General features: G+C 44.4%; 1 pseudogene; it reads left to right on the forward strand.

Annotated features, from left to right (window-relative positions):
• The first annotated feature begins 712 nt into the window (after positions 1–712).
• LOC126268358 (5S ribosomal RNA) lies at positions 713–830 on the forward strand (annotated as a pseudogene).
• Positions 831–7,880: the final 7,050 nt, after the last annotated feature.

The raw sequence follows: 7,880 nt of genomic DNA on the forward strand, positions 1-7,880 counted from the left end.
GCTATGAGCACTATGGGACTTAACATCTATGGTCATCAGTCCCCTAGAACTTAGAACTACTTAACCCAACTAACCTAAGGACATCACACAACACCCAGTCATCACGAGGCAGAGAAAATCTCTGACCCCGCCGGGAATCTAACCCGGGAACCCGGGCGTCGGAAGCGAGAACGGTACCGCACGACCACGAGGTGCGGACCTCACGTTACGGCTTCTCACATTACAGCGTGGGTATCATACCGTCATGCACACAGTATATAGCTCTAGATTTGGCCCTGACGGCCACAACTGAATTTTTTTGCCAGTGTAAATCGGTTCCGCAATAACGCATTAACGTATCTATCAAGTTTCGTTGCCGTAGGATAATTACAGTCCATACTGAATCTCACTTTAATTATTACCGCCTGGTAAGCGTCTGCTTTGTACATGTGTACCTAATTACAAAGAAGAGCAATTGGAATGCATGCCGGCACAGTTAGTCTTCAATAAATATTTATCGTTAGCTTTATGGAGTGGTTTTCAGAAACGTCGATGTGGACAGGGTTGGAAGCCGCTGAACCTTTGAAACTCCTCGTTATCAATTCTCATGCTAAAGATACATTTTACGTTACTCGGCAGTTGTCACTTGCTGTCACTTTATTTACACGATCGTGGATTCTCACACCTAGTTCTGTGACCATGTTAAAACTTGTGAGGAGTATTGTCCAATATCGCCAACGGCCTTGCCACAGTGGTAACACCGGTTCCCGTCAGATCACCGAAGTTAAGCGCTGTTGGGCTGGGCTAGCAATTGGATGGGTGACCATCCGGTCTGCCGAGCGCTGTTGGCAAGCGCAGTGCACTCAGTCCTTGTGAGGCAAACTGAGGATCTATTTGATTGAGAAGTGGCGTCTCCGGCCTCGGAAACTGATATATGGCCGGGAGAGCGGTGTGCTGATCACATGCCCCTCCATATCCGCATCTGGTGACGTCAGTGGACTACGGATGACACGGCGGCTGGTGGTACCGTTAGGCCTTCATGGCTTGTTCTGGCGGAGTTTAGTTCTTTTGCGCCGGAGTGGCCGAGCGGTTCTAGGCGCTACAGTCTGGAACCGCGCCACCGTTGCGGTCGCAGGTTCGAATCCTGCCTCGGGCATGGATGTGTGTGATGTCCTTAGGTTAGTTAGGTTTAAGTAGTTCTAAGTTCTAGGGGACTGATGATCTCTGATATTAAGTCCCATAGTGCTCAGAGCCATTTGAACCATTTAGTTTTTTTATTGCCTAATATCGCATCTTGGCGGAATATTGTTTATTTATGGTATTATCACTCTGAACATACTTTGGTTGGATAGTACTCCACGTTATGAGATATGGTTTTTAAAAAAAGAGGTATTTAAAATAATCCCAGATCCGCAAAACCTCCAGTCCACAGCACATTCCATGCAAATCCTGCGCTTCACATATGGCAGCTGCATGCACACACCCTTTCACTGCTGATACTTGGGTAATCAATGGAGGGTCACGTAATGGCTTGGTAGCAGCACTACACCATCTACAGCGCTCCAAAGCGACCAGTGTGCTCTCTTAAGAGGGTGGCAGCATTTAGTCTGGTAAACGTGGTACAGATTGTTCAGTTAACTTCCAGTCGGTTGGATGGCCACGGATTTCTGAGTCACTTTATCTCTCCCGTGCATTGTAAACACCAGGTCGCCGTCTGCCGCTTGGAGAAGCAGCGAGCAGCTACCAGCCCTTGGCCACTACCCGCCTGTAGCGCAGGGTCCCGCTAAGTACGGAACACGCGCGCGCCGGATTACTCCGATCCCGGCCATCTGCATCTGCATTAATGCGCTGTGAGGAGAGGCAGTGCGAGGGGCTAACCAACACACGCCGATCCGTCTGGGTGAGTAGCTGACCGCACCCGCCACGCCGTCTAATCCTCTGCCGAGACTTTGCTGCTCCTGATCGCTGCTGCCCTGTTTCCCGTCCCTGTTCCGATACTCAAACCATGCGCGAGACTCACTGTTGTTGCCGCCATCTTGACCAGGATTAAACATACACATACACACACACACACACAAACACACACACACGCAGATGTGCACACAGAACCTGCGGCATTTTCCGCAATCGATGGGTGCAAAGAATCGCACTTGTATGGTAGTAGCCGCAGGAAACGGTAAGGCAACGGGCTAGTATTAATTCAGGCATGTTTTTAAAACAAATTTATCAACAAGAGATTCCTACTTCACATTTACAAAGAAAACACATTTCCTCACACTTTAAAAAAAAAATAACCGTTACAATAACCTTGATTAAATATTAACCCCGATCCAATACTGATACAAATAGCGGTGATGCAATGATGACAAATTTAAGCTCAAGACAATTACAACGATATCAATTACGAGTTTCAGTGATACTAGTAACTACTTGACATTAAAATTTAAATCCCTAAACCTGTCTTAAATCGCATATACCAACCGTTAAGCAAAATTTGTAATGATAAATCTACACTAGCTCTGAAGTTAAATTCATACGAGAAATTGCTGAACCATTTGGTACAAAGACTGGCCTTAGACAGGGAGATGGACTACCCCCACTACTAAAACTTCCTGGCAGATTAAAACTGTGTGACGGACGGATGCTCGAACTCGGGACCTTTGCCTTTCGCGGGCAAGTGCTCTACCAGCTGAACTACCCAAGCACGACTCACGCGCTATCGTCACACCTTTACTTCCGCCAGTACCTCGTTTCCTACCTTCCAAGCTTCACAGAAGCTCTCCTGCAACCTTGTAGAACTAGCACCCCTGGAAGACAGTATACTGCGGAGACATAGCTTAGCCATGGTCTGGGGGACGTTTCCACTGCAGAGTGAAAACCTCATTCCCCCATTGCTGTTTAACTGTGTTACTGAAAAGGTGATTACACAATGGTGAGAGCAAAAGTCGAATCAAAATATAGATCAATCAATCAAGTTAGGCAGAAGTAATATTACAGTGGATTGCCTCGCCTTTGCAGATGATGTGGCAATTTTAACTAGGGATATTACCAAAGCTCAAAAACAAATTGAAATTCTTAAAGAAGTTGCGCATAAAGTAGAACGGCAAATATCATTTGAAAAAACGGAATATATGACATACAACAAACAAGCACCAAAGTTTTTGAACATAAAATATAGAAAAATAAAAATTGATTCTCAGTTTAAATACTTGGAGGAAATCATACAAGAAAACGGTCTCGAAAGCTGCAGACAGAGATCGCAGTCAAAAAATGACAACTGAATTCAGATTAACATAAGATATTGATAATAAAAAATACCTTTCTGATTTTAGTAAACTTAGTGATTACAGCACTGTAATCAAATATGAACGTCTTTATGGAGCAGAAACTTTAATTATAAATAGGAAGAGGGATACTGAAGAAATTTAAAAGAAAGAAAGAAACAAAGATTATTAGGAAAATATTAGTCCCCATATTTACTGATGCAAAAACTCAGAGGGTGAGAAATAATAAGGAACTAGAAGAATACACATACATGGTGACATGATAAAACGAAGACTTAAATTTTATGGGCACATTAAGAGAATGGAACCCCTAGGTTGACAAAACAAATATTAGAATTCTACGAACAGAAGTTACAGATAGAAAAACGTTCAAGCAAAAGATATTTGCTTGGGAAGTTGGTCAGAGGGAAATTAGACTGGAACACCGAGGTCTGATGAAAGAAAGAGGCTTCATTCTGAAAGAATTAAACAAATATGAAGCGGTTTTAGGCGGTACAGTCTGTAACCGCGCGACCACTACGGCATGGATGTGTTTGATGTCCTTAGGTTAGTTAGATTTAAGTAATTCTAAGTTGTAGAGGACTGATGACCTTAGAAGTTAAGTCCCATAGTGCTCAGAGCCGTTTGAACCAATTGATACAAATTTGAACACAAAGGAAGGCCAACCATCGAAAATGACATTGATGGATTGTACCTCGCGAGGACCTACTGGGCCCATACGTGAATAATAATAAATTGAAATCAGTCCAAATCTCAAAACAATCTTCGACAAAGTAAGTTTAATAACAGAGATTAAAATAAACGACAACAATTACAGCATGACTCTTACTCAAAACTTCTACACACACTAATATCACTCGTAACAGAACTTAAGATTTACTGAAGTACCGTACAGAGGTACCAGACAATTTCAAAATTAGCTTAGGCGCAGAGCTCCTTCAAATGAAGGCCAAGTAAGGCGACGCAAATCGTCCAATTACAAAAGGTGCTGACTGAACTCAAAGATTGATTTGCAGCATTAGAATCCATCCACGGATATCTCAGCGGATTTACAGTGCCGTAATCTTGCAATCATATTTCATTTCAAACTCCAGTCCTGTTGCGTACACTTCTTCGCGATACATTGTACGCATTCATGATAAAACCTGAAAAGTAAATCAGTTACCACCGATTAAACACATACACACAACACACATGGCGCCCACAAGGGCAGAACCAACGACAATCTTTACAGCACAAAAAGATAGATTACAAAGATCACCAGATATTGAATAGTAGAAATACTGAGCTTCGCTTGGAATGCACAAGTTTTCGTCCATAAATGGAACCAGGGTGCAGCGACAATGTAGTGAAGGCTCAACCGACCTTGCAGCTTTGCTTTGATCAACAATCTCTTCCGGACGGCGGATACAGGATCCGAAAACGTGAACACCATTGTCTGTCAACACGTCTACGAACATCAGTACAATGTCACCAGCGAACACTTGAGTCCAGAATATGTGGTTCGTTTCAGACAAACGACCCTCAGCTCCAACGAGGCCGCACTATAGATCCAGATCGAGACAAGGCGCTTTCCGACACAAACAGGGCGCGATCCAGCACGGGGCCGGCTTGCTATTTTCCTCGAGTCCCTGCTAACACAAAAACCTCTTCGCTGACTCGCATCGCGCCTCCTAACCGACCACGATCACCTGACAAGCTACTCTCTGACAGTACTACGACCGACTCCACCAGAAGGGCTCAAAGTCGGGAAAACACAAAAAAAAACTTTCGGGAGGATTCTACGCACCCACACTCACAGGGTACTCGTAGGCCACACGAATTATGCTGGTGATTGCAATAAATGACTTACTTGTTAGGAGTGATCTGAAAATGTAGCATCTATTTTTGCCTAATAAGCATCTTTTTTTAAAAACTATTAGACATATAAATTTGTACGAATTTGTCGTGTTACTAACATAGTCACGAGTTTTACATAATAAGAACTTTTCGAGATGAATGTTTGCTTTTGCACAAACTTGAACAGTTCTTTATCCGAAATAGTTTTCCTTCTTCTTCTTCATCCTTTGGCTCTCTTTAAATTTTCAGCTTCAACTGCTGAGAAGCAGCAGCTTGGCTCTCTAATTCAATGTGTGTTTTCGACATTCTATTTCTTCTACCACCCAATTTGGCAATTACGTATCCTATAGAACCCTGATTTCGAATCTGTGGCACATATCTGAGGCACATAAGCTCTGATTAGCACATTGCGCACCTATTTTGTGTGCATTCATATATGTGGAGTTCATAGTTGACATCGTTACAGATACACTGAAGAGCCAAAGAAACTGGTACACCTGCCTAATATCGTGTAGAGCGTCCCCGAGCACGCAGAAGTGCCGCAACACGACGTGGCATGGATTCAACTAATGTCTAATGTAGTGCTGGAGGGAACTGACACCATGAATCCTGCAGCGCTGTCCATAAATACATAAATGTACGAGTGGGTGGAGATCTCTTCTAAACAGCACCTTGCAAGTCATCCCAGATATGCTCAATAATTTTCATGTCTAGGGAATTTGGTAGCCAGCGGAAGTGTGTTAACTCAAAAGAATGTTCCTGGAGCAACTCTGTAGCAATTCTGGACGTGTGGGGTGTCCCATTGTCCTGCTGCAACTGCCCAAGTCCTTCGAAACGCACAACGGACATGAATCGATGCAGGTGATCCGACACGATGCTTCGTACGTGTCACCTGTCAGAGTCGTGTCGAGACGTATAAGGCGAGTCCCATATCACTCGAACTGCACAGGCCCCATACCATTAAGAGCCTCCACCTGCTTGAACAGTCCTCTGCTGACATGCAGAGTTCATGGATTCATGAGGTTGTCTCCATACCCGTAGACGTCCAACCACTCGATACAATTTGAAACGAGACTCGTCCAACGAGGCAACATGTTTCCACTCATCAACAGTCCAATGTCGGTGTTGACGGCCCAGGCAAGGTGTAAAGTTTTGTGTTGTGCAGCCATCAAGGGTATACGAGTGGGCCTTCGGCTCCGAAAGCCCATATTGACGACGTTTCGTTGAGTGGTTCACACGCTGACTCTTGTTGATGGCGCATCATTGAAATCTTCAGCAATTTGCGGTAGCATTGAACTTATATCACGTTGAACGATTCTCCTCAGTCGTCGTGGTCCCGTTCTTGCAGGATCATTTTCGGGCTTCAGCGATGTCGGAGATTTGATGTTTTACCTGTTTCCTGATATCCACGGCACATTCGTGAAACAGCCGTACGGGAAAATCCTCACTTCATCGCTTCCTAGGAGGTGCTGTGTCCCATCCCTCGTGCGTCGACTATAACACCACGGTCAAACTCACTTCAATCTTGATAACCTGCCATTGTAGCAACAGTAACCGATCTGACAACTGTGCCAGAAACTTGTCTTATACAGGCATTGCCGACCGCAGCGCCCTATTCCGCGTGTTTTCGGATCTGTGCCTTTGAATACGCATGCTTATACCAGTTTCTTTGGCGCTGCAGTGTAGAGCAGACACATTACTTAGAGTAAAAGGTGTGAGTTCAATGTTGCTGCATCTACATCGAAAAAGGAACAAATACAACCTGTGTGAAGTGCGACAACGCCCAATTAAGGATCTATCTGGACTCATAAATAACGTTTTTGGTTGCTTGCTTTTGATCGCTCTCCTGCATGTCAGTCGTTAAAGTGGAAGATATAATGGTAGTCGATCGCGATATCGCGAACATTAGGTCGGAGGAGGTATTCAGAAGTAAACCAAGTGGGCCACTGAGTCCTTTGGTTCAAATGGCTCTGAGCACTATGGGTCTTAACATCTGAGGTCATCAGTCCCCTAAACTTGAAACTACTTAAACTTAACTAACCTAAGGACATCACATACATCCATGCCCGAGGCAGGATTCGAACCTGCGACCGTAGCTGCAGCACGGTCCGGGACTGAAGCTCCTAGAACCGCTCGGCCGCAACGGCCGCCTCCTTTGGGCCAGTGCTGGAAAATTGTTGAACAGTAATTCTCAAGTCGGGAATGTCGCCCAAGACTGAAACATTACTGAAAGTTGAAATTCTCTATGCACATCTAGTGGAAAGATTTTGCCAGTACATTTTCGTTGTTGTTGTTTTGTGGAGGAAGAGACCAAACTGCGAGGTCATCGGTCTCATCGGATTAGGGAAAGACGGGGAAGGAAGCCGGCCGTGCCCTTTCAAAGGAACCATCCTGGCATTTGCCTCGACCGATTTAGGGAAATCACGGAAAACCTAAATCAGGGTATTGAACCGTCGTCCTTTCGAATGCGAGTCCAGTGCGCCACCTCGCTCGGTGCTTTGCCAGTACAGTTCAGTAATGCCTTTCGACAAAGGATATAACAAACTAATGCTGTTATCTCAGTCCACTGTGCTTAGTGAAATCTTACCTACCGATTATCAGATACTACTAATGATGAAACGATTCATCGTCGATAATGAGAGGAGTACTTATCAACGTAGTGAGCAGCGACATGCCAGCCATAACAATGAAAGTTAACCGTGAAGAAGATATTACAAGTGTAGGAGGTATCAGTATTCAGGACATGTTAACAGTGAGTGTTTATTCTGAATATTGTTT

Source organism: Schistocerca gregaria, chromosome 4 (genome assembly GCF_023897955.1).
Source record: "Schistocerca gregaria isolate iqSchGreg1 chromosome 4, iqSchGreg1.2, whole genome shotgun sequence".
In the NCBI taxonomy this organism is placed as follows: Eukaryota; Metazoa; Arthropoda; class Insecta; order Orthoptera; family Acrididae; genus Schistocerca; species Schistocerca gregaria.